General features: G+C 38.0%; 1 long non-coding RNA gene across 31 annotated transcripts in view; it reads left to right on the top strand.

The window, feature by feature from the left end:
• LOC102155895 overlaps positions 1 to 27,207 on the top strand; it is a 648,303-nt gene that overhangs the window by 371,312 nt on the left and 249,784 nt on the right. For all 31 annotated transcript variants that reach the window (XR_005381490.1, XR_005381486.1, XR_005381489.1 and 28 more), the window contains one exon: positions 21,156 to 21,274. This is a non-coding gene — a long non-coding RNA (uncharacterized LOC102155895). The remainder of the gene's footprint in view (positions 1 to 21,155; positions 21,275 to 27,207) is intronic.

Below are 27,207 nucleotides of genomic sequence, written 5' to 3'. Positions count from 1 at the left end.
TTTCACACAACACCCAATTCTTTGAGCAGTAAGATTGGCATTAGTTTCAGGAGCCTAGGGGTGCCAAGGTGAACATGTCTTCCTTGGGGATTATTGTTTTCCTTTCTGATTAACATCTCCAGACAGTGAAACCATTTCTTATCACTAGAAATATCTTTAATCATTCCCAGCTTTGTGCTTAAATGGCAGCTGGAGAGTATGCTCTTTTTTTTTTTTTTTTAAAGTGATGATATTAATGAGATGAATAAGCTAGGTAAGAGAGAACTCTCTGGAAAGATCACTAACAATAAAAATATTTTCTCCTTTATTGAAGTGTTGCTGGCTCAAAGAACACAGGCAAGGGAAAAGAAAAGCAATAACAAATCATAAGCAGGAGAAATATATATATATATATATAAATTATATAGATTTATATAAACATAAAACAAATGAATAAGTAAATAACATAATATTTTATTCACTAGTAGTGAGCCTTTTCTGGCTTTGCACTTCTTCTCTACCTGCTTAAATTTAAAACATAGGAAATTTTCAAAGATGTAATTTCACAATCCAGACCTAAATCAGGATATAGATTTATGTGGTTTTAATGTGCATGGAGGTAGAAATGCTAGCTATGCCTTATTAGCAGCAATTAGAGAAGAATCATTGCATTCTTCTCATTTATTCACCCTTATCATTTAGGTATCCATTAAATCATACATCAATTCATAAGTTCAAGGGGGTATAGACACTAAGTAAACACATTTCCTTTTCCTTTTATTTTTTTAGAGAAGGAGGGAGAGAGAGGGGGGAGAGGAAGCACAAAGGGAGAGGAAGAGGGGGAAACTCCAGCAGGCTCCACACCCAGCACAGAGCCTGATGCAGGGCTCCATCCCTGTGAGCCACCGACATCCCAACACATTATTTTTCTTAAAGAGCTCATTACTTTATGACTCTGTTGAATCTTTAGAAAGTGTAGCTGAGTTAATACCAGTTGACCCTGCGAATAAAATTCCCAAGCACATACCCTTGAGAGAATCCCTCCATAGTTTATGAACATGCTAAGGGAATGCCCCTGTGGTTAACCTGCACTCTGGATTTTGCATGCCCCAAGTCCTATGACTACATGTATAATGAGAGAATTACACTTGAATTAGCTTCATATTTCTCATTAAATGAGGAAAAATTAATTCCCATTAAATGTACAAGTGGTAAGCATGAAAAAAAATCAATACTATAATCTTGCCTCCTCAATCTTCATCTATATCTAGAAGGAGTCCTTTTAAGTGTTGACCTATTAATGCATGCTATTTCATGAGAAAATCAAGGTTCTCCTTCCAAAAAATGTTTAATGCCATCAATCTTTATCATGCTTGTAGCTTTCCATTTTGTTTGAATGTCATAAGCACAAGTGGCAGGGAACTCAGATGAGGATACATTTAAACATATGAAGTAAATGCAAACTCATTGTCAGAAATAAAGATGAATGGAATCTTTATTTCTGAATGGAATCACATTACAGTGAATGGAATGATATCACTGAAACTTTTTAAAGTGACTTAGTAGTTCTTCCCCTAGAATGATTCTTCACAATTGGTGCAAATTCTTACCCCATCTATTTGGGGAAGAGATTCATATAAAGGAAGAGAATTCAGAGGAATTCTTTTTTTTAAATTATTTTTTATTGGAGTTCAATTTGCCTACATATAGCATATCACCCAGTGCTTATCCCATCAACTGTCCCCCTCAGTGCCCATCACCCAGTCACTCCATCCCCCTGCCCACCTCCCTTTACACTACCCCTTCTTCATTTCCCAGAGTTAGGAGTGTCTCATGTTCTGTCACCCTCTCTGATATTTCCCACTCATTTTCTCTCCTTTCCCCTTAATTCCCTTTCACTATTTTTTTATATTTCCCAAATGAATGAGGCCATATAATGTTTGTCCTTCTCCGATTGACTTACTTCACTCAGCATAATACTCTACGGTTCAATCCACGTCGAAGCAAATGGTGGGTATTTGTCATTTCTAATGGCTGAGGAATGTTCCATTGTATACATAGACCACAGCTTCTTCATTAGTTCATCTTTTGATGGACAACGAGGCTCCTTCCACAGTTTGGCTATTGTGGACATTGCTGCTATAAACATCGGGGTGCAGGTGTCCTGGTGTTTCACCGCATCTGTATCTTTGGGGTAAATCCCCAGCAGTGAAATTGCTGGATTGTAGGGTAGATCTATTTTTAATAATTTGAGGAACCTCCACGCAGTTTTCCAGAGTGGCTGCACCAGTTCACATTCCCACCAACAGTGCAAGAGGGTTCCCCTTTATCCACATCCTCCCCAACATTTGTTGTTTCCTGACTTGTTAATTTTCACTATTCTCACTGGTATGAGGTGGTATCTTGTTGTGGTTTTGATTTGTATTTCCCTGATGGCCAGTGATGCAGAGCATTCTCTCATGTGCATGTTGGCCATGTCTATGTCTTCCTCTGTGAAATTTCTGTTCATGTCTTCTGCCCATTTCATGATTGGATTGTTTGTTTCTTTGCTGTTGAGTTTAATAAGTTCTTTATAGATCTTGGATACTAGCCCTTTATCTGATAGGTCATTTGCAAATATCTTCTCCCATTCTTTAGGTTGTCTTTTAGTTTTGTTGACTGTTTCTTTTGCTGTGCAGAAGCTTTTTATCTTGATTAAGTCCCAATAATTCATTTTTGCTTTTGTTTCCCTTGCCTTCGTGGATGTATCTTGCAAGAAGTTACTGTGGCCAAGTTCAAAAAGGGTGTTGCCTGTGTTTTCCTCTAGGATTTTGATGGAGTCTTCTCTCACATTTAGATCTTTCATCCATTTTGAGTTTATCTTTGTATATGGTGGAAGAGAATGAACCAGAATTCATTCTAGTTTCATTCTTCTGCACGTGGCTGTCCAATTTTCCCAGCACCATTTATTGAAGAGACTGTCCTTTTTCCAGTGGATAGTCTTTCCTGCTTTGTCAAATATTAGTTGACCATAGAGTTGAGGGCCCATTTCTGGGTTCTCTATTCTGTTCCATGGATCTATGTGTCTGTTTTTGTGCCAGTACCACACTGTCTTGATGCTCTCAGCTTTGTAGTACAGCCTGAAATCTGGCATTGTGATGCTCCCGGCTCTGGTTTTCTTTTTCAATATTCTCCTGGCTATTCGGGGTCTTTTCTGATTCCATACAAATCTTAAGATGATTTGTTCCAACTCTCTGAAGAAAGTCTATGATATTTTGATAGGGATTGCATTAAACGTGTAAATTGTCCTGGGTAGCATAGACATTTTCACAATATTAATTCTGCCAATCCATGAGCATGGAATATTTTTCCATCTCTTTGTGTCTTCCTCAATTTTTTTCAGAAGTGTTCTGTAGTAGTTTTTAAGGTATAGATCCTTTACCTCTTTGGTTAGGTTTATTCCTAGGTATCCTATGCTTTTGGGTGCAATTGTAAATGGGATTGACTCCTTAATTTCTCTTTCTTCAGTCTCATTGTTAGTGTATAGAAATGCCACTGATTTCTGGGCATTGATTTTGTATCCTGCCACACTGCCGAATTGCTGTATGAGTTCTAGCAATCTTGGGGTGGAGTCTTTGGGTTTTCTATATACGGTATCATGTCATCTGCGAAGAGGGAGAGTTTGACTTCTTCTTTGCCAATTTGAATGCCTTTTATTTCTTTTTGTTCCCTGATTGCTGAGGCTAGGACTTCCAGTACTATGTTGAATAGCAGTGGTGAGAGTGGGCATCCCTGTGGTGTTCCTGATCTTAGGGGAAAGGCTCCCAGTGTTTCTCCTTTGAGAATGATATTTGCTGTGGGCTTTTCATAGATGGCTTTTAAGATGTCGAGGAAAGTTCCCTCTATCCCTACACTCTGAGGAGTTTTGATCAGGAATGGATGCTGTATTTTGTCAAATGCTTTCTCTGCTTCTATTGAGAGGATCATATGGTTCTTGTTTTTTCTCTTGTTGGTATGATCTATCATGTTGATTGCTTTATGAGTGCTGAACCAGCCTTGCATCCCCGGGATAAATCCCACTTGGTCGTAGTGAATAATCTTCTTAATGTACTGTTGGATCCTATTGGCTTGTACCTTGTTGAGAATTTTTGCATCTGTGTTCAGCAGTGATATTGGTCTATGATTCTTCTTTTTGGTGGGGTCTTTTCTGGTTTTGGAATTATGGTGATGCTTGCCTCATAGAACGAGTTTGGAAGTATTCCATCCCTTTCTATCTTTCAGAACAGCTTTAGTAGAATAGGTATTGTTTCTTCTTTAAATGTTTGATAGAATTCCCCTGGGAAGCCATCTGGCCCTAGTCTTTTGTGTCTTGGGTAGTTTTTGATGACTGCTTCAATTTCCTTGTCGGTTATTGGCCTGTTCAGGTTTTTTATTTCTTCCTATTCCAGGTTTGGTAGTTTGTGGTTTTCCAGAAATGCGTCCATTTCTTCTAGATTGCCTAATTTATTGGCATACAGCTGCTCATAATATGTTTTTAAAATCGTTTGTATTTCCTTGGTATTGGTTGTGATCTCTCTTTTCATTCATGATTTTATTAATTTGAGTCCTTTCTCTTTTGTTTTTAATAAGGGTAGCTAATTGTTTATCTGTCTTATTAATTCTTTCAAAGAACCAACTCCTGGTGTTGTTGATCTGTTCCACAGTTCTTCTGGACTCTATTTCATTGAGTTCTGCTCGTGTCTTTATTAACTCTCTTCTTCTGTGGGTGTAGGTTTTATTTGCTGTTCTTTTTCCAGTTTTTTTTTTTTAGGTGCAAGGTTAGCTTTTGTATTTGAGTGTTTTCCAGTTTTTTGAAGGAGGTTTGTACTGCGATGTATTTCCCTCTTAGGCCCACTTTTGCTATATCCCAAAGATTTTGAATGGTTGTATCTTCATTTTCATCAGTTTCCGTGAATCTTTTTAATTCTTCTCTAATTTCCTAGTTGACCCTTTCATCTTTTAGCAGGATGATCTTTAACCTCCAAGTGTTTGAATTTCTTCCAAACTTCTTCTTGTGGTTTCGTTCTAGTTTCAAAGCATTATGGTCTGAACATATGCAGGTTACGATCCCAATCTTTTGGTATCGGTTAAGACCTGATTTGTGACCCAGTATGTGGTCTATTCTCGAGAAAGTTCCATGTGCACTTGAGAAGAATGTGTATTCAGTTGCATTCAGATGCAAAGTTCTGTATATATCTGTGAAATCCATCTGGTCCAGTGTATCATTTAACGCTCTTGTTTCTTTGCAGATGTTGTGCTTAGAATATCTGTCATTTATAGAAAGCACCATGTTGAAGTCTCCCAGTATAGGTGTATTATTATCTAAGTACGTCTTAACTTTGGTTATTTATTGATTGATATACTTGGCAGCTCCCACATTAGGGGAATAAATATTTATGATTGTTAGGTCTTGTTGTTGGATAGATCCTTTAAGTATGATATGGTGTCCCTCTTCATTTCTTATTACAGTCTTTGGGATAAACTTTAACTTATTTGATATAAGGATAGCTACCCCTGCTTTCTTATGAGGACCATTTGAATGGTAAATAGTTCTCCAACCTTTTATTTTCAGGTTGGAGGTGTCCTTAGGTCTAACATGAGTCTCTTGTAGACAGCAAATAGATGGGTCTTGCTTTTTTATCTAGTCTGAAACCTTGCGTCTTTTGATGGGATCATTAAGCCCATTCACATTCAGAGTTAGTATTGAAAGATATGGATTTAGTGTCATCATAATACCTATTCATTCCATGTTTTTGTGGATTGTTTCTTTGGGCTCCCTCTTTGTTTTACAGGGTCCCCCTTAATATTTCTTGCTGAGCTGGTTTGGGGGTCACATATTCTTTCAGTTTCTGCCTATCTTGGAAGCTCTTTATCTCTCCTTCTATTCTGAATGAGAGCCTTGCTGGATAGAGTATCCTTGGCTGCAGGCTCTTCTCATTTAGGACCCTGAATATATCCTGCCAGCCCTTTCTGGCCTGCCAGGTCTCTGTGGAGAGGTCTGCTGTTAACCTAGTACTTCTCCCCATGTAAGTTAGGGATCTTTTGTCTCTTGCTGCTTTAAGGATCTTCTCTTTATCTTTGGAATTTGCAAGTGTCACTATTAAATGTCGGGGTGTTGAATGGTTTTTATTAATATTAGGGGGGATCTCTCTATCTCCTGGATCTGAATGCTTGTTTCCCTCCCCAAGTTAGGGAAGTTCTCAGATATGATTTGTTCAAATATGCTTTCTGGTCCTCTGTCCCTTTCTCTCTGGAACTCCAATTAAACATAGATTTTTCCTTCTGAGGCTGTCATTTATTTCCCTTAACCTTTCCTCATGATCTTTTAATTGTTTTGATCTTTTTTCCTCAGCTTCCTTCTTTGCCATCAACTTGTCTTCTATGTCACTCACTCATTCTTGTACCTCATTAACCCTGGTCGTTAGGACCTCCAGTTTGGATTGCATCTCATTTCATTGATTTTAATTTAGGCCTTATTAGATCTAAATTCTGGAGTCATGAAGTCTCTTGAATCCTTTATGCTTTTTTCCAGAGCCACCAATAGCTTTATTGCTTCTGAATTGGCTTTCTGACATCGAATTGTAATCCGAATTCTGTAACTCTGGTAGAGAGGACTGTTTCTGATTCTTTCTTTTGTGGTGAGTTCTTTTTTCTAGTCATTTTGCTCAGTGTAGAGTGGATAAAAACAAGTTGTACTGGGAAAAGGAAGAAAAAAAAGAGAGAGAGAGATAAAAGGAAAAAAGAAACAAACAAGCAAAAAACCCCACAAAGAACAGAAAACTATCCCAGCTCTGGGTCCGCACTGGCCTGGATGCTCCGGGCGTGGCGCTGATCTGCACAGCTCGGGGCCGCCTGGGGGCAGGAGAGTCCTTGCTGTCCTGTGCCCTCCTGGCTTCTGCCTGGCCTGTCCGAGGGGAGCACAGGATCCTGGGCTGTGTCCCCCGCGCCCTGGGCTCCGGGGCCTGCACCGCTGGAATCGCGCTCCTGGGGCCGCGCAGCCCCCTCTGCGCGGAGCCGCCGCCTGGGCAGTCGCCTGAGCTAAGTGTTTTCTTTTTTCATACTTCATCACACACTCTCTCTCTCTCTCTCTCTCTCTCTCTCTCTCTCTCTCTAATGCAGAGACATAGAGAAGAGTAGAGCAGATAGAAACAAACAACTGGAAAAATACCTCTTATAATGCAAAGGAGAGATTAAGCAGGCTCATTACTCAATTATAAATCATTTTGCAAAATGCCTGTAAGATCATAATTCTTTTCTATAAATTCTTACCCACTTGTGTGGAACTACATTGCCCTGGACCCACTGTTTGCTTCCATCTGCTTTCCCATGCATTTATTTTCATATGTCCAATTGGTTTTTATGGAGCCTTACTGTTTAGATCTCCATTTTCTTTGTTTTCATGATTCTCTGGAGATTTCCATTTTAGTTTGGCTCTATAATTATTCTCCAACAAACCAGTAAGCTACTAGATACTATATATGTTTATGTCTGTGGACTGGGTGTGTTGGATTCATTTTATTTTATTTTATTTTATTTTATTTTATTTTATTTTATTTTATTTTATTTTATTTTATTTATTTTATTTATTTTAATTTTATTTAATTTTATTTTATTTATTTGTCGGATTCATTTTAATGTTCTGTATCTGTTTTATCTTGAAAGCAATTTTAGTGTAATTCTACAGAAGGCTCTTTTTAATGGCAGAAGTTATCTAACGTATTTTGAAAGGTCATTAGGAGCAAAGACAAATAGAAGTTTATATTATAAAACTACTTGTAGATATTTAATAAAAACAAAACAACAGTTGGTAGAGTAATGCCAGGTGGTCTGTGTTCAGCATTGTCTCTGCTTATGTAAAACCATTATTGTTTATAGTGTATAGTCACTTCAAACTCTTTTTAATAGCTTAAAATAAATATCCAGGCCTCTTTAGAAACATAGTTACCTGGAACAGATCATCATCAAGAGAAAAACTCTAAAAGAAGAGATTTGTGAGCCTCTAAGTTTTAAAATTGGACCCTATTTTTATGTAATACCATTCTTTTGACTAGATGTAGCTATCTGGAAAGTATGTCTCTATTTAAATAAATCTGGTCAAATTAATTAGACTTCGGCAATCTCTGTTTTGGGGAAACAGTAAAATAAGTATTTCCAAAGAACTTTAGACCTTTGCTTTTCAAACAAGGCATTGGGATCACCTGGGAAGATCCTAAAGATACGTATTCCAGGGTATAGCCTAACCTTGCTAACCCCAGAGAGGATTCTTATGGAGCCGTCCAAATGCCAGTCCTAAAGGTTTAGTAATTAATGAGTGGACCCTGAAGAAGATGTGCTGAAAGGCTAGAAAGGAAAATCAGAATGGCTTCTCTGTCCATATACTACTATACCACAGCCCCCAGCACACACTGCATGCAGAGTACATAAATACTTGTGATAGTGTATGTGTTTGAGGGAATGGGGACTGAAATAAACTGGAAAATTCATGTCTGATCAACTTCAATTGCAGAAATAGCATAAATATCCTGTCCCAAATGTGTTTGACCTGCCCAAGCTCAGTTCACTTTTCCATTTAAAGTCCTCATAGGAGCACTGGGTATTATGCTATATGTTGGCAAATCGAACTCCAATAAAAAAATATACAAAAAACAAAATAAATAAAAAAATAAAGTCCTCATAGGACACCATACTTGGTGAGTTTGCTTTGCTTTCAGAGTCCCTGGACTTTGGACTATATTAGGGTCCTTCTGTCCCCAGGACATTTCCAGGGCCTGGCTCCTCCAATAGCATTTCAATCACCTGTCATTACTTACCTACTATCTCCTTCTTCAGGACCTTTAAAAAATCCTGGACTGAAAAGCATCCACAGCACTCTACTCCACTCAGGCGCATGACACCTGCTTGTTTGTAGGCCTCTCTGGGAAGCAGTCTCTATTATTGATGTGAGAGCTAGGAACAGTGGGTGTGAGCGTGCTTAGCCTTTATAAATCAGCTGAGTTATCTGGTTCTTTTTCCCAAAGAAGATTTAAAAAAGACAAATAGACTGCTGTTTGGACATTTGATTTGGTGTAAACAAAAGAGAAAGAGGAATAAGAAAGCAATAAACTGCAGTTAGCTTGGAGATTCTCCCTTCTTTGGTTTTTACTGGATAAGCATATTTTCCAACAAGCTCTTATGGGCCAGCCTGCCCAGTAGCCAGAACTATTACTCCCTGTGCTTCTTTATTTCCCCCATCCAGGTTCTCTTCCAAATCTCATTGAATTTTTGTCTCAAGGGTCTTCATTCACTCTACTGAGGAGGAGGGTTAGAAAAAATATCGCCAATAAAAACATTTAGTTCAAAATCACTTCTGCATTTGTTTAAATGCACGCATTTTAGCAGCTCAGTGTAACCCATGTGACTAAGAAAAAGACACTATGAAGGACACCACCAGGGCTGGCTCACAGCTGCCCTGCTAGCCACTGAAAGGTGACCTGTTCTCACTTGGCCTCGTTGGAGGTAAACTATTATCTAGGCCTCTCAAGTCTGGCCCTATCACTCCTGACAGATCTGAGAACTGATCTTCTCTCTAATTTCTAATTTTGGACATATTAGAACATTTTGAATTTCTCATTTTGGACATATTAGAATATTTTGAATTGCACATACAGTCAGTTTTAAGCCCCTAACTAGAAAAGTAACTTTTGCATTCAATATTTATATGTATGGTATACAAACATGCACTATAATTTATAAATTTGGAGGAAGTAACAGCCATTATGTTATAATTTGTCAGGGAGCTAGAGCTAAGGCTCAAGCTCTGGATTCTACTTGTATCCTCTCATTATTGTAACCTGAGGGAATCAGGGAATCTATTCTTTGCCATAGCTCCACAAACATGAACCAAAAGGTATGTCTGTGGCACCTGAGGATTTCTCTATAATCAAAATTTTAAAGCTGTTTCTAAATATTTTTCAACCTTCAGCTGAAAAAGGAAATAGTTGTTCATATGAGCTATTTGGTTACATGTGAATGGAAAGAACCCTATACCCCTGACATTCTAAATATACTTCAAAATATTAGTTGTGTTAAAGCAGTAGGTATATGTAGACACCAATATTACTCTATTTCAAAGTGTGTGTTCTGTGTATGAACCTGAAACACACCTTGAGTGTTTCTCTCCCCTGCTTATCCATGTAAGGAAGCCCCCCATTTCTCCATCCAGTAGCGTTCAAATAATTCAGCACTCCTTTCCACTGGGTTTTGTCAACAATCAATAAGTCAGATTCTGTTCATCTCTCTAGTGATCTCGTGTGAAAGTCCACATAACACTTTCCCCTCTTTGACCTTTACCCTTCGCTCATTAACTACTGGCATAACCTCCTGCAGCATTCATAATGCACTAGGCCCAGTCAGGGACAAGCATTTAATTACAGACCAGCCATCTGTTTAATATAAACTACATCTGCCAGCCGCCTCTTGGCAGTCTCAGGAATGATTTTTCTAAAGGAAAATGAAAATTGTTCATCGAATGGCAGCAGGGAAAAGACCTTCTTGAATCTTTCCCACTTTGACACCCTTAGGTCTACTACGGCCAGCCGTGTCCATGCTTGAAAGATAACATCAGTGTTATGTGACTTCACAATTCAGAAAGAGTTAAATACTCCTCAGAAATTTAAATCAGTCTGGTATGGATCATGCGGGCTTTTCTTTTTTATACTAGCTTAGGCTTTAAAGACAGTAGGCTAAACAAATGACGTAAGAGACAAGAACTGACCAAATGTGGGCATGACTTCCCATGTAGTACTCTGGCTATAACTTCATAGTCTGGAATCAGCATCATATTGGTAAGGCAGAAAAAAATACTGAAGTGCAGGACAATGTGGGTTGACCATTCTTTCTTAATGACACTTGGCAAGTCAATCCTTACCTACTCCTGGAATTCTAGGAGAGCTGCCATGCCACCGCTCTCATGGAGACAGCATCCCAAGCCACCATGTTAAGAGCCATTCAGTGTCTGGACACAGCCACAACTGATTGGACCAAGGATGAGCACCAAAGCTAGCAGCAGGCCCCAGCTTGGCCAGCACTTTATAATCATTCAGTTGGTATAGAAGATGAGCAGCCTTAATCAGCTGCTGCCCAAATTAGCAGTCACTCTACTTTTTTTTTTTTTTTAATTCTTAGGTGCTCATCCCCCTCATAGCATTTTACTATCTGAAACTAGGATGTCACACAATCTGGATATATATCCAGTGTGTTGTATCTCCTTCTTTCCCTACTAGGTCTTATTAAAATTATATAATATATAATATATATTGTTATATAACATTAATGTTGTATAACACATATATATGTAATTATATAATTAAAAAATACATCTAATATGTACAGTAAGAGAAACAATGATATCTTTGAGCCACAGTGATATAGTAAGTAGGAGTGAGAATTGAAGCCTAAAGGACATGAGGAGTTCTTTGAGAAAGGACCACAGAGAATAATAATAATAATAATAATCTAAAAACAAGTCACCAAGCAGAAGGTATGAGTGGACAGAGGCAGTGGTCAGTGTAGAAAAATGAAATGACTATGCAGAGTGACACTGGCCATATGAGCCTTAGAAGGAACAGAGGGAATAACATCAAGTCTCCAAGTCCTCACAACCAGATTCTGGTCTTGAGGCTCCTCCAGTGGATTTTTGAAATACATTAACCTGATACAAACAAGGGAGATGGTACATTTAACGAAGTCTTTTTTGCTTCTTAACCAGATTCTAAGACGCATGTTCTCAAATGTTAGATTCCTATGCCTGCCCAGCCTAGCCTTGTTATAAAAAAGTGATTGGAAGCTTGTGCTTCTGCTGGTATTTTGATAAAATGAGTGTAAAATTGAAGTTCACACCTTACTTGTGTCCCAGTAAAGAATAGAAACCTTAAAGGATGGTCCTCTCTGCTGTGGCTGGTCAATGTTAGGGTAGAAAGTAGATTTTCAGGTATGTTAACCTGGTATTTTGATAAAATGAGTGTAAAATTGAAGTTCACACCTTACTTGTGTCCCAGTAAAGAATAGAAACCTTAAAGGATGGTCCTCTCTGCTGTGGCTGGTCAATGTTAGGGTAGAAAGTAGATTTTCAGGTATGTTAACCCATGTGATGACTAAATCTTTTGGCCCAAATGAGCTCTGTGATTGATCGTTCTCTTCCTGTGATGGAACCCTGTGGCTAACTCAATGAAGTAACCGTAGTTGAATCACACACTGATATTCACGAGTTACTCTCGACAATGGCCTGAATTGACTTTCTTTAATTACTCCACTGCAGCACCAGGTTATTGCCTTACAACACTCAACCACAATTTATTCTTATTTTACTTGTCTACTTGGAAATTGTCCCTCTTGTTAAAATATCTGTTTTGTTCACCACTACATTTTCAGCATTAAAGTGGGACATTGTGGATAGTTAATGTATATTTGCTAGACATGGAAATGATAGGAAATAAGTATAACTGGCTTATTGAGCATTGCTAAAGAACAAGTAGAATTCTATGAGTTAATATATGTAAAGCTTCTGAACACAGTAAACACTGTGTTAATTGAATAATGATGACTATTGTTATTTCTCATTATTGCCTGTTTCAATTATCCTCTGAACTTCTCCCCACTCCAGGTGAAACCTTGGACAGGTTCCTTAGATTTTCTGGTAAGTCTTGTTTTGGCGGATGTCCAAGGCTGTCTCTCTCGTTGATGTGTTTGTGGATCTTATAAAAATCTCATTTCATCCCTGGGACTCTCTAGCCACAGTTCCCTTGATTAAAGGAATGCTTCTGCAGTGGCTATTTATAAGCTGCTCTCCATTTCTGGTTCCTGATCATTCCCTCCTCTGTTGAGGTCACTTCAGCATCCAGGCAAACTTGTTGGCCTCTCTCTCAATATGACCCAATTTTGCTTTTCCTCTTAGGTCCACATCTGGCACATGGAGAATATCAAACTAGAAGGGCAGGCTGTTTCCATGGCCACTTCTACTCTCTGCAAGGATAGCCATAGCCACAGTCTGTCACATTTAGAAAGCCCAAGTTAAAGTTGGATACAGTTCCTATGTCCTCAGAGTCCAAGGGATACATGTCAGGTTCTACACATGGTTCTTTTTAAGCTTCTCTTCAGTCAACTTGAGATGAGAGAAAGAACTTTCCTTCCCATCCCCACAGGAAGGATGGACATCACAGCACACCATACACCTTTCCAAAGCATTCTCCTCTACTGACCTTTTCAACTTCTTCCTGTAGCAAAGAGGTAGATGGTGGGCCGATATTGGTAGAACTGCTTTTATGATCCCTTAGCTTCTTCTCCACAGATGGTCTGGCACTGGACTCTAGAACATGAAAAAAGGTGGGATCCAGCAATTCTTTTATCCTTCTTAGTCTTTGTGTCATTTAAAAAGCTGAAAAACCAAGAGTCCCATTTTTACATCCTGTTACATAAAATAGAGATAAAAGTAGCAACTCCTATAAAGTCTTATACAGAAATCTACAGACAGAGCCTAATTAATAAGGGATTATTAAAGCTTTATTTGTTAAATTAAGAACTTCTCTCTATTTCAAGTCCCAAACCTAAAAAGGATCATCATTTATTTGTGGTGACCATTCTTCACTCTTAGCCCTTCACCAGTAATTCTTCTAAAAGCTTGCCTGCCTAATTATTTCTGTCTGAGGTGAAAGAAGGAGAATGCTAACTTGGTAATACTTTTTCCTTTTAAACTAATAAATTGAAAATGAGGCTTTTTGTATTCAAGTTTTCTTGGATTTTATTGGCACCAATTAAATTTTAGAGAAGTTTATTTTTTATTTTCTTAAGATTTATGTATTTGAGATAGTGTGAGTGAACAGGGGGAGATGGAAAGAAAGAGGGAAAGAGAATCCCAATCAGATTCTGTGCTGAGTGAGGAGCCCTAGGTAGAGCTCGATCTCGCAGTGGAGGGCCCAGTCTCATGACCCTGAGATCATGACCTGAACCAAAACCAAGAGTTAGATACTCAATTGATTATGCCACCCAGACACCCCATTAGATAAGTTTAAATAAGATGAGTCGCCTTTGGCTTAGCCTAAAGAATATAGAGAGCTTTGTAGGGATGTCCGACTATGACTTGGAATTGTTGGGTCTGAATTGGGTTTTGGTTCAGTTTGCCTGAAGTATCTACATGAAGGTTAATGCACATACACTTGGGAGCTTAGGGAGAGAGAGTACTGGGAGAGAGAGATTCCGGTACCCCACATAATCCTGGAAATGGGAACATTTCCATATGGACCATCGTGAGGGCTGAAAGGGATACAGGACTCTTTTGGTGCTTTGAGCAGTGGAAAGAACCCCCAAAGCTAGCCAGCATTCTGTGGATAGACAGAGTAAGAGCTCAGTGGATCCAGCAATTGCCCAGGAAGTCAGGAGATCATGAGCAGAGGCCCAGTAGAAGCAGCAGCATGAGTAGGGCCTGCTTGAATACATGTGAGGCTTCTGTGGAGAAGCCCAGAAATACCTTGCAGGGATTGTCAAGGGACCACGTCCTTAGAATTATGTGAGTGAAGGCAACAAACCTACAGCATTTGAGTTACAATGTCAGCGTGAATTATTTGTGCCTGCAAACTGGTGGACAAAGGAGCATTCCAAGTTGCATGAGGCTCTAGATGCATAGCACTAAAGACCAGATCCTAACAAGGTGTCTTGTCAACTACTTGGTGTGTCTCTACTAGAAAAATCCATTGACTTCACTCTGATCTTAACAAGGCCAAGTTTAAGGGGAAATTGGATTATGGTTTTAAACCTTTTTTCCATTCTTAAAGACCCTAGATAAAGCTATTATCTGATAACTGATGTTTGTAATTTAATAGAAGATTCAAAAGACCAAAGAGCCCTCAAAAAACTAGAGTGTTACCAGTGAAATGACAGCATCTCAGCTGTCCTCTCTTCTGAGAGGCCAACATACAAGAAATTCCCTATTATGGGAGCCAGGAGGAAGGAAGAAGTTTGGGCAGAAGTCCAGGGCTATCTCTGGAATAAGTAAAATGGGCTTTAGTGGATTCCTAGCATCGAAGTGCTAAAAGCCACAAAACTGAGTCATGCATTGTACATCATCAAAGATAAACTGTTACAAAATGAATCAAAATTCTTCAGCCACTGAGGTAAAAGAGCAGTTTCTGAGCTAATACTGTCTAGGCAAACTTTTGGATTTTCTCTTGGATTGGTTCCACCCTCGTCAGCCTGATTTAGGTGGCAGACTACACAACTGTCAGGTGAGAGTGGCATGGGAAGGAACAGCATGATGTGGGCTCTTTGCTAAGAGGAGTTTCCTTCTTTCAGTTTGGTATGAGTGGCGAATGCTAAGCCACAGAGACACATCTCACTGCCCCCTTTCTTCTGACAGTCTGCTTCCTGACAGGGCGCGAAGCCAGCAGATGCCGTAGGCCTGGGTTGATCAGCAGTCTGACCAGAGTCCTGCCCCAACAGGTCTGTTAAACTCTTTTGCTGCCAGGTTTTCCAAAGATACTTTAAAAAAATTTTGATATATAACAATTCTAAAGAGATATAATTTATATGCCACACAATTCATCCATTTACAATTCACTGTTTTTAAGTATATCCATAGAGTTGTGAAACCATTACCACAATCAATTTGGAGCATTTTCATAACCCAAAGAAAAACCTCAGACCTAGTAGCCATCATTTCTCATTTCTCCAGAACCCCTAGAGCCCCTGGCAGCAACCAGTCTCCTTTCTGTCCTTATGAATGGCCTATCTGACATTTCATTTAAATAGAATCATACAGCAAGTAATATCACACAAAATGTGGTACGGTTCGTGACTGACTTCTTTCACTAGCATGACGTCTGCAAGGTTCATTCACATAGATATTGATACTTCATTCTTTTTTATGCTTAAATAATGTGCCATTATATGAAAAATACCACATTTTGTTTATCTGTTCATCAATTGGTAGAAATTTAGATTGTTTCCACTCTTTTGGATAGTAAGAATAATGCTGTTGTGAGCATTTGCTTACAAGTTTTTATGTGGACATTTGTTTTTGTTTCTCTGGGCTACACTCCTTGGAGTGGAATTGCTAGGTCATATGGTAATTTATGTTTAAGCTTTTGAAGAACTGCCAGACTGTTTTCCAAAGCACCTACACTGTTTTAACTTTCTACCAGAAATATATGAGAGTTGTGATTTCTACACATCATCACGAACATTTATCATTATCTGTCTTTTTTATTATAGTTACCCTCGTGAGTGTGGTATCGTATATGGTTGTTATTTGTATTTCTTTGTTGGCTAATAATGTCAGGTATCTCCCTGTGTCTTGATTGGCCATTTGTATTTCTTTAGAAAATGCCTTCTAAAGAAGAAGAGAAGCCCTTGTTATAACCATTGTGGTCTGTTGTACCCTCATTTATTTATGATAGAGTCTTAGCATCAGAAGGAACTGCAGATATTGTCAAATACAAGTGCCAGCGTATTTGAATGTTATGTCAGTTAATATCATATCCTAAGGCCTCTGTTATTTCTTTCAGACATTTCTCAGCCTCAGATTCAGGGCTGGAACACTCACTATTTTCTGAAACAACTTGCCTTCCATCTCCCTAAAAAAAACTCTGTTTCATGGAAACTTCCTAATATTGAGATGAAATCTTTTTCAATTATGTTAAGCCCATAACTCCTAACTTAGAGTCCTAACTTCTAAATATGTGATTGTGTATTGACTATTATGGGAAGATTCAAAAGGATTATGTGACTCCACAAATTTTAAGATTTAAAAATTTTTTCCTAATCACTCTCTTGCTAGAGAGGTGTTTTAGAACAGCTCTTTTTAAAACTGAAGCTTATTAAAGAAAATGGGATGTAGGGCACCTGGGTGGCTCAGTGGTTAAGCATCTGCCTTTGGCTCAGGTCATGATCCTGGATCCTGGGATCGAATTCCACATTGGGCTCCCCGAAAGGAGCGTACGTCTCTGTTTGTCTATGTCTCTGCCCCCTTCTCTATGTCTTTTATGAATACATAAATAAAATCTTTTTAAAAAGTGGGGTGTGTAGCGGATGGGGTCAAAACTCTGAGGTCTGGCTGAGAGACAGTAGAGGATGATACAAAGGCTGGGTGGCTTGGGCCAGTTCCTAATTAGGTACCCATTAATCCTTTAATATCTTCAAAGTCTTGCTCCAGATATCTTGGCTTTTGCAAAGTATGATGCATCCTTAACTTTTCAGCCCACATGACTTTGAAAGGAAACTTTTTTGGGGGTGGAGAGATGTTTCTGATCCCCTTACACTTACCTCATCAAAGTGTGTTTTTACTTTGCCTATTTGATGTCTGAGAGGCCTCATTAGGAGCTCATTTTATTAGCCCTGTTAAAAGAGTTTCTTTCCTGTAGAGACAGGAAGTTACATTTTGCAGCATGTATATCTCTAAGGTCTCCCCAGAATGTAGACAAATTTGGAGTTCTAGTCTCTGAGGCTTCACATCCAGACAAAACTCCCCAAGTTGCTTCACAGGGCTCTTGGGAAATCTGTTCATGCCTGGGGTTTGGCCTCTTGGCATGCCCACTTTATAGGCTCTGCTTTTCATGAGGTCAGGAGAGTGATTCCACGTGTGCCATTTATAATCTGTGATTTTGGTAACCTTGAATTCTCTGTCATCTTTTAAATACCTCTAAAAAAAGACTGCAGTCTAATAGGTCATTGGACCAACTCAATAACTTCCTGGCAGGCTTGGCTCCTTCTTCAGAAAGGAGAAATGTTGGGAAACCAAAGCCATTGAGGTATTCATGCCTTTTCACTTGTAAAATGGGGAAAATGTGCACTAGCTAACTTCTCAGGATCTAGGATCAAAGTGGTTAGCAATGACATGGACTTTTCTTCATTCTGCTTTTTGTTTTTGTTTTTGTTTTTTTAGATCTGGTTGCTAGATCCTTCATGTCCCCATAAGAACCAAAAAGGGGCTGGGTCATCTTAACTACCTCCCTGCATCTCTATTCACTTATTGGTCCTTCTCTAGGATCTATCTTGTAGAGTTTCCTCACCTTATGCACAGCTTCACTCCCTGGCACACCAGAGTACTTAGCTGAATTGTATAATTGTATAAAATCTTTCCTTTCAAAAAATGTGGAATGGGTAAGCTTCTCCCCTGCTCCCATACTTGATAGAAATAAAAAGCAATTCTAGGTTTCATAGTAGAGTATTCAGAGTGTTAGCAAATAGGAAACATCCTACAACTGCAGAAACATGGTTGTCATGGACAATAGTGAAGCTATGGGACCATAGTGTTTATCTCCAGAGCACCTTTCTTTGCAAAGTCTTCAATTCAGCTTCCAAAGGTTATTACTTATTTATTTGACTCCTGCTGGGATCGTATATCTTTGATTATTGTCACAGGAAAGCATATTACAGGAGATGGAGGATAAAAGGTTGGTATCAATTAGATTCTGATTCTATAACCTTAGTCAAACCTTGGTATTATGACTCAAAGGGAGAGGAAAATAAACTCCTAACGGTACAGCACTTCAACATTTGCAAGGAAAAGAAACTAAAGTTTATCCTTCCATCTTGACTCATCCTGTGTCCCACATATTTTGCTTCATTTCCTGGCAGAACATGAAATTGTCCTGAACTGGAATCTTTCATTGTGAGTGGGTCAGAATTCTCTGCACAAATACATTTCTCAAACCTTATTCTGTGCCTTCACAGGGTATGATCATCAATAAGCAAATCGACTAACATTTCTGTTGTCTTCAATCAACAAAAATGATTTTCATTTTCATAAGATGATAAATATAATCGACTTCAATTTTTTGAGTCTTCCTCCAGTTTTTCTTTCTCAAACTTTTGTTTCCCACTACAAAAAGTATCCAAACGTTAAACTATGATTTTTTAAAAATTTACTCTTTGTGCTTACAAAGTTATAGAAATTCTATGTGTCCATTTGTGTCTAGGGCTCTCCTTCATATCTTCACTCCACTACCATTTTGGCAGAGGCTGTACATATGCCTACAAATGGTCTAAAAAGTAATGGGTACCCAAATGTATTTGTTGAATGGATACACATCCTCTGATGACGTTATAAACAACAAAGAGATGGCATTTTAGGAGATACTTATCAATCTCAGGGTAATTGCTTGTATGAGTACATTATAAAACATTTATTAAATGTCCCTTATGTTTTCAGAGAAGAAAAATAAACAGAAACTAAAGCTTTATATGTTGATAGTGTTGTTATAGTTAGAGCTAACTTTCTATACTCCCTCCTCCCAGAAGTCTCAGTCTCTATTTCTTTACACCAGGCTGCGTGTTCATACTTTCTTCTGATGAAAACAATAGCAACAGCCAAGTATTTGTAGTCAGATCAGTCATAATTGATGCCTACACAGAGTCTCCCCCACCCACTCCCAGTGGTTAAAAATAATTGGAACTGAAGGTATTGGCAACAACCTGGGTTTTGCTAGCCAGTGACCTTTTCCTCACATGATCCAGTGGAAGAAGAATTTTCTGCATGAGAACAAAAGACTGAAGTACAGTAAAAATGGCATCCTAATAATAGTTCTGCTTAGATTTTTCTCACATTATGAGGATTTAAACAATTTGATAATTTTATAAAATTGAGGGAAAATGTCAAAAATCTCCTTCTCATGATTTAATAGTGCAATCACTGGAAGGCTAATGTTTCTCCAGCCTTTTCTGGCTTAAAGTAGAGAGGTGTTTAAGATCAGTTTTTTCATTTGTAAAGTGGGAATAATGGTGGATGATGTAGAACTACAGAGGTGTTTAGAGAACTATGCATCCTAGATTCCACTAGGAAGTGTGGTACAGATAAGTACAGGGTGGATGGAGGGATGGGAAAAGAGCTGACATGAAATTAGGTGAAAATCTTCAAGGGAAGTGGTACCTGAGAGTCCACGAGGAGTGCTGAGATATTATACCAACAGTTTAGGAATAAGTATCCTGCAACTATACATAATAATTACCCATAAAAGTAGAAGTGTTGAACTTAAGTTACAGAAGAGTCACCAGGGGCAAAATATCTGGGTAGCTGAAATTAACCATCTTCCTCCTAGCTCCCTTGGAACATATCAAATATTTTCCCCCAGAATTCCATCAGACCAAAGTCTATTGGTTGTATCCTTTAAGACCAACTAGATTGAATTGTAGCTGGTACTTATTCATTATTATTAGAATGAAAATGACTTATTAAGCTGGCTAATTGACCAGACTCAATTCTTGTAGGTCCTAATATTTAAAGTAAGAATGAGAACTGCTGGCTTAATTCTTTTATAGATGATCAGAATGTCAGTCTTTAAATAATCAACAAATCAGTCTTTAAAAAATAGAAGACCCAGCTGTTTTCCAGGGAGAAAAAGAAATAGAAGGAAAATGAAGCAAAATTCCTTTTTTGCTTCACTTCTCAGCCTGTGTTCTCCTTGTTGAAAGCTATTAACACTCCTTGGCCCATTCATGGAAATCCTTACAAAGTGTATTCATTGTGGAATTAATTTAATTTCATCCTTACCAACTTCTCTTATCAATTTAACATGTATTCCTTTGAGTCTATCTTACATAAAATTCAAATTATGTGATAATTACCTTGCTTGTATCTTAAATCCTCAGAATCCTGTTATAACTTTATTCAAGCAATAGGACTCTGTATAAGGTACAAATAAATATAATTAAATCATATGGTTCCTTGAGAGGAGTCCAAGACAATATCATACTTTTAACAATACCCATCTTTAAAGGGCACGCAATCAGCCATCTAACAGAATCCTTCTGACACATTTGCTTCCAAATACAGCTTTTTTACAAGCAAAGCAACAGCAAACAGCTGGATGTTTTGGTCAGTTTCTTTGTTCAAAGAAATTGAAATTTTCCTCTATTTGAACTTAATGTAGGAAGCAAAGTATGAAAACCTGTGCAAACCTGCAGGGTTACTATTTGGGAACCTTTGTTAGGCCACAAGAAAAAATTCCCAATCCCTTTCTCAGTGGACTCTGACTTCTCATGGTTGATGGATGAACCAATTTAACATGCTAAGCAATAGTTTGAATGTCCCATACATCTGCCTGTTTTATTTGAAATCATGATTTAGGATCCTGACTCATCTGAACATTGTCCAGGATGCTGGGAAGATAATTTCCTTTTCTTTATTTTTTTAGACGACTTCTGTAACCAAAAGTACTCAAGGGACAACACCTCCATTCATGAACTCAGCAACTGCATTAGGCCATACCAGGCTGGCACTTCAGTTGCAGTAGTCAACATCACTGGTGTCAAGGTAATAAAATTATCTGCCAAATTGCTGTTAAACCCATCAGTTTACTGAATCCCAATGCCAAATTTGTTCTTGCATTTTTATTTTGTCTGGAATATCACAGGCTAATTATGTAAGTCCTACTATTTCTTTAAGACCTTCTTCAGGTCTTATCTATTCTCAGTATTCATCATTGTCACACAACTTTGATGATAACTGCTTCCTTTAAAATCATTACATTAAAGAAAATCCATTGACACAGATGCATATACTATATATTTGTTAAAATTTTTAATGTATATGCCTTGTTTCTCATAATTTCTAAAATAGTTATTGGCTATAAATTGAGCATAGACCTTGTATCATGGACTTTATTGTTTAGTGAGACTTCTTGATGAAAACTACCAATAGTAAGTGATGTTTGTGCTTCTGGAGGAAGCTATGGAGACCCAACAGAGGGGCATTTAAAATAGATTGGAGACTTAGAAGCCTTGGGGGAGATATCAGGGGCCTCCCAGTGAGCCAAATAAATGTGGTAAAGAAGAAGAGTATTTTATTTTTTAATTTCTTAAATTTAAATTCAATTAGCCAACACATAGTACCTCATCAGTTTCAGATGTAGAGTTCAGTAATTCATCAGTCGCATATAACACCCAGTACTCATCACGTTATGTGCCCTCCTTAATGCACATCACCCAATTACCCCAACTCCCCACTAGCAAGCTTCATTTTGTTTTCTATAGTTAAGAGTCTTTCGTGGAAGGGTATTTTAAAGAGAACAGAATGGACAGAGCCATGAGAATGTTGGAAATATGGCAATATAGCTAGAGAATGGCAGATTGTTCAGTGTGACTAAAGTCCATGTTGGGAGCTTGGGGAAGTAATGAGACATGAAGATAGTCAAGCCATCCTAAGGAGACTTTACCTTTTGGCAGTTGAGTATCCTTGAAGAATTCTAAGCAGGAGAGTGGTGCTATCGTAGTTGGATATTGGAGATATTATGGTGACTACAATACTGTGGGATGGTTTGGAGAGCATTGATATCAACAGAAACCTACTCCAAGTAGTTATGACTAAAAGTTGATAAGGACCTCCTCAAAGAAAATAGAAAAAGAAAAGAAAATAGTTAATTCAAGAACTTAAAGTGATAAAACAAATGGCTTGCTAAAACACTAGCTGTTGGGGATTGGAACATGGGATTTCTTATATGACTCAAGATTTCTGGCTCTTGTCATTGGACCAAATATGCTACATGAAAATAAATAGGGAATAAAGGATGAGGAAGGGGTAGGAGGAGTGATGAAGGGAGAGAAGAATGTATGGGAAAGGGTTTAAAAAATGAATTCATTTTTGAACATGTGCTTTTTGACATTGGTTTTTGATATGTAGTAGGATATTAAAAGTAAATCAAAGAGAGGAGACTGACTGGAGCTTTATGTTTTGAGTTATTAGCAGAGAGATAATTGAAACCAGGAAGTTGAACAAGATTGCCCAGGTACCCTGAAACGAGAAAATGGCCAGTGACAGAATTCTGGGGAATGCCATAATTTAAGCCATGAGCAGAAGAAAAGGATGACAGAAGAGAATGAAAGGTAGTTGCAGAGGCAGGTAGAAAGTTGGACAGCAGTGTCCAAGACTCCAGAAGGAGGAGTTAGGTGATTGTATTAGTTTCCTAGGGTTGCTGTAACAAACTAACACAAAGGTAAGATAACAGAAATGTATTCTTTGAAAGTTCTGGAGGCTAGAAGTATGAAATCAATGGATAGGGCCATGCTACCTCTGCAGGCTCTAGGTAAGAATCCTCTTTTGCCTCTTCCTAGCTTCTACTGGCTCTTGGCAATCTTTGGTGTTTCTTATAGTTGTTTCACTGCAATCTCTGCCTCCGTCTTCACATGGCCTTCTCTTTGTGTGTTTCTATGTCTTCTCCTTTTCTTAGAAGGACACCAGTTGTTAGATTTAGAGCCCATGCTAATCCAATGTAATCTCATCTCCACTCTTAATTAATTATATCTGCAAACACCCTGTTTCCAAATAAGGTCATGTTTTAAGGTTTCAGATGGACTTAAATTTGGGTGGGATACTATTCAACCCATTACAATGGTCAAGGATTCTAGCTTATCACCTTCACACATCTATAAAATCCTTTGTCTTCAACAGAAGTCATAGCTTTTCTCTGGGAATTTCTCAGACCTATCAAGGGAAAAGATGAATTTATGAAAGAGAGAGAGGGAGGGAGAAGGGATAGAGGGAGAGGGAGGCAGAGAAGGGCCCTAGAAGGAGACAGCAAGCAAAGATAATGCTTATCCTTGACTAGTTTTCTTCCCTAGGGTACATTTAAATATCCCCTCTTTCTGTGGAGTAGGAGCTATCTCTCTTGCCTACTGTAAGAGTAAAATTTGTTAGCATCTATATAGTGCTTCAGGGGAAGCACCGTCAGGTGTTATGCATTATCACCCTAGTAAGATTTGGCTTACAGCACCAATGGTTGAGATCACACAGGACCAAAGAGGTCCATTATTCAGGGTAACTAAGTTTAGATAAATCTGAGCAAATCAGAAATGTTCAGGGACTTTGCAGTTTAGTTCCCTGTTCAGAATGCAGGCCAGAGAAAACAGGAATCAAAGAGACAAAAGTGGATACTCTGCCTGCAGCTCCCATAAATGTTAACTCAGACCTGCTCTTATGATATCTCTTGATGACAGGTAAGGATATATGAAAATGGGATGGTTACCTAAAAATGTAGGTGAGAGCTACCATAACTTGAAATAGTCCCTGAACCTCCAAGTGCTCATGTAGGGCAAAACAGCAGTCTAAAAGCAGCTAATAATATTTGAAATATTATATCTCACACCAGTTGCCATTTTGTAGTTAAACTCCAGGATTCATGCATGCAAAAAAATAGAGATATGGAGGGAATTGTTGTGACTGTGGATCAAAATGGCTCCAATTCCTGAAGGTGTATGATTTAGTTATTAATGCTAACTTGGTTGATATTTGCTAAAGTCCATCTTATGATACAGAATTGTGTTCTCTATAGTCTCATTTATGTCTAATGAATAAAGGAGTAATGTTAGACTTTGGGATTATAATGCTGAATAAGGTGGCCAAGAGTCCAGCTTTCATCAGACTTAAGAGAGACAAACAATAAATAAATCAACAAAAAGTTAAAAATCATGGAGAGAGCTATGAAGGAAGCTGAATCATAGTAATATAGTTTTCAGATTTTCTGCATTAGGATTAACTTTAGATATATCATAGAAGGTTTAACTATACTTAACAAATACCATGCCAACGTTACCAATTCGGGCAATATAAATATAAAACCACAGATAACTGAGGTTGTGAGAGGGAAGGATGAGAAGAGGTGAAAAGTAATGAAGGGGGCCAATATACTTGCCCCCAAAACCTACAGCTAATTGAAAGATATCTATCTATAGATGCCCTATCTGGTACAGTTACCACTAGCTACATGTGGATGTTTAATTTTAAGTTAATTAAAATTAAATACAGTTTAAAATTCTGTTGTTCCTCAGTTGCACTTGCCAGATTTTAAGGATTCAGTATTCACCATGGGTAGTTGGCTACCATATTGAACAGAATAGGTATGAATATTTCTATCAAGAAGTTCTACTAGGTAGTTCTGGTCTATGATGAGCAGACATAGAAGTGAAGATTTAAGAGTACTGTTTAAAAGGGGTACTGGGTGGCTCAGTTGATTGGGCATCTGGCTCTTGGTTTCAACTTAGGTCATGATCTCCAGGTCATGGGATTGAGCCCTGCATTAGGCTCCATGCTCAGGGGGAGTCTTCTCTCCCTCTGCCCTTCCTCTTTCCCTCCCTCACTCTCTCTCTCAAATAAATAAATAAATCTTAAAGGAAAAAAGAATACTGTTTGAAGTAGCAGAGGAGGTCAGTGGTGGAACTAAGATCAGTGATGTAACAGAATGAGAGAAAGTAAGACAAGAAGGCAGTTAAATCTTCTCAATTGAAGCAAGAAGGTCCATAGCAGAGTGATAATGCTTAATTGATGATTTTATATTCTTTAAAGCACTATAAATCCATGAGATAGCCAATATAATCTCTAAAAATAGAAATTATTCTTATAGAGTGGCACTGAGCAAGAGAAATGGGGGTAGAAAATATTGGCTTTGATTGTGTATCTTTTGGGACTGCTTTATTTATTTACTTTTACCTTTTTTTGGACATACACACTTTTCCTAATAATGATACTAAAACATTGGAAACAGAGCTGTAGAGTGTGAAACCTCATTAAATAATTCTTAGTAAGGACATGGAACAAAGTTAAGCTATTCTACCTATATGCTTGAGGAATAAACAGTGATCTTCCCATGTAGTATTCTAGTTCCTTCAAAAACACACGATTAAGAAAAAGAAGTAAATACTATATTATCACATTTATCATGTTAATGCCCCAATTGTCAGCCTTCAAAGATAATAGGGTCTCCTGGAGCACACCTGTGAATAGAACTCAATGTCCTAAGACAATTGAACACCAATAAAAAAAAAAAAATGTCCTAAGACAAATATTAAATACACAGGTTACCAGATCATTTATATTGACAACTATGAACTTAATGCTCTGCTTATTTGCTGTGTTTTTGTTTCCCTTTTCCCTTTTAAAAATTTTCCTGAAACAATATTCAGAAGTTAGGTAGTTTATAGCCATTAAAGAAGGCATTGAATAAAAAAAAATAAATGCTAGAATTTTTGCGTAAAAACCAAATGTTATGAACCTCAGCCAAATTTTCTTCAGTGATTTCAAAACGTAAACCTCCAATCCAAACACACAGCAGTGGTGTACAAGGTAGCAAACCAAAACAATATAGGTGGACTTAGAAACAAGAAAGGCATCTCTGTGGATTAGGAACAGAAATGATACATAAAGCTGTGAGTAAGCCTGAAGCCACAGATGTGCTGGGCTCTGAGTCTGGAAGAAAGTAGTAGTAGTAGTAAGAATTAATCTCCTGCAGGTACAGACGACTAAAATTGTCACGCAGGACAGGGGAGCACACTGAGCTATAAGGTACCTAAAACCACCTTGTACTTATAAAAGAAGGCAGAAAAAATATTTAACCAACTTGGGTCTACAGCTTTTAGCAGGATACAATAGTCCATCCTTGCTGGAAGATATGGACAGAGTCTAACAATGCACACACTGAAACAGAGTGCCCACTGCTTAGTGTGCTTAGTGACTAGATGTGAGACATCCTCACAGTCCACACAATGGAGATACCCTCACAATAGCCACCAAATGCCATTATGGCAAGCCCCATAAATAAGTGGGGGCAGTTGCAAAATTCCTAAACAGGTAATGATATCCTTAGTAATCACTTATTCTCTGTATTCACTCTGGAGTTTAACCAGAAGTTAGAAAGTAAAAAGACATACAAGAATTTCTATTCAAAATTATACTAACAGCAAAATTCTAAAACACATTAAGAAATCCAATGGTAAGAAAAAATAATCAAAATATTAAGCACCAAAACAGTAATTCACTTTGGCTGAAATTAATTTTATGTAACAGTTTGACAATGACTTTAAGATAATTATATAGCATACTCTGTGTAATAAGTGGAAGAAGTGTTCCCTTTTAAAATCAGCAGAGGTTGGGGCACCCGGGTGGATCAGTTGGTTAAGCATCTGCCTTCAGCTCAGGTCATGTTCTGAGGGTCCTTAGTTGGAATCCTGCATCAGCCTCCCTGCTCAGTGGGGAGTCTGCTACTCCCTCTCCTTCTATTCCCTCCCCCTTACTCATGCTCTCTCTCTCTCTCTCTGTCTCAAATAAATAAAAATCTTTTAAAAATCTATTAAAAATTATTAAAATATTTTACTTTAGTTTAAAAAAATCTTGATATCTTAATTTCATATTTATATCTGTAAACTGTCTTGAATTATTTTTTCTGTGGAGTAAGATAATATTTTATTCAAGAATCATCA

The sequence above is a fragment of the Canis lupus genome, chromosome 30 (genome assembly GCF_011100685.1).
Source record: "Canis lupus familiaris isolate Mischka breed German Shepherd chromosome 30, alternate assembly UU_Cfam_GSD_1.0, whole genome shotgun sequence".
In the NCBI taxonomy this organism is placed as follows: domain Eukaryota; kingdom Metazoa; phylum Chordata; class Mammalia; order Carnivora; family Canidae; genus Canis; species Canis lupus.
This window is presented reverse-complemented; position numbering and strand designations above follow the sequence as displayed.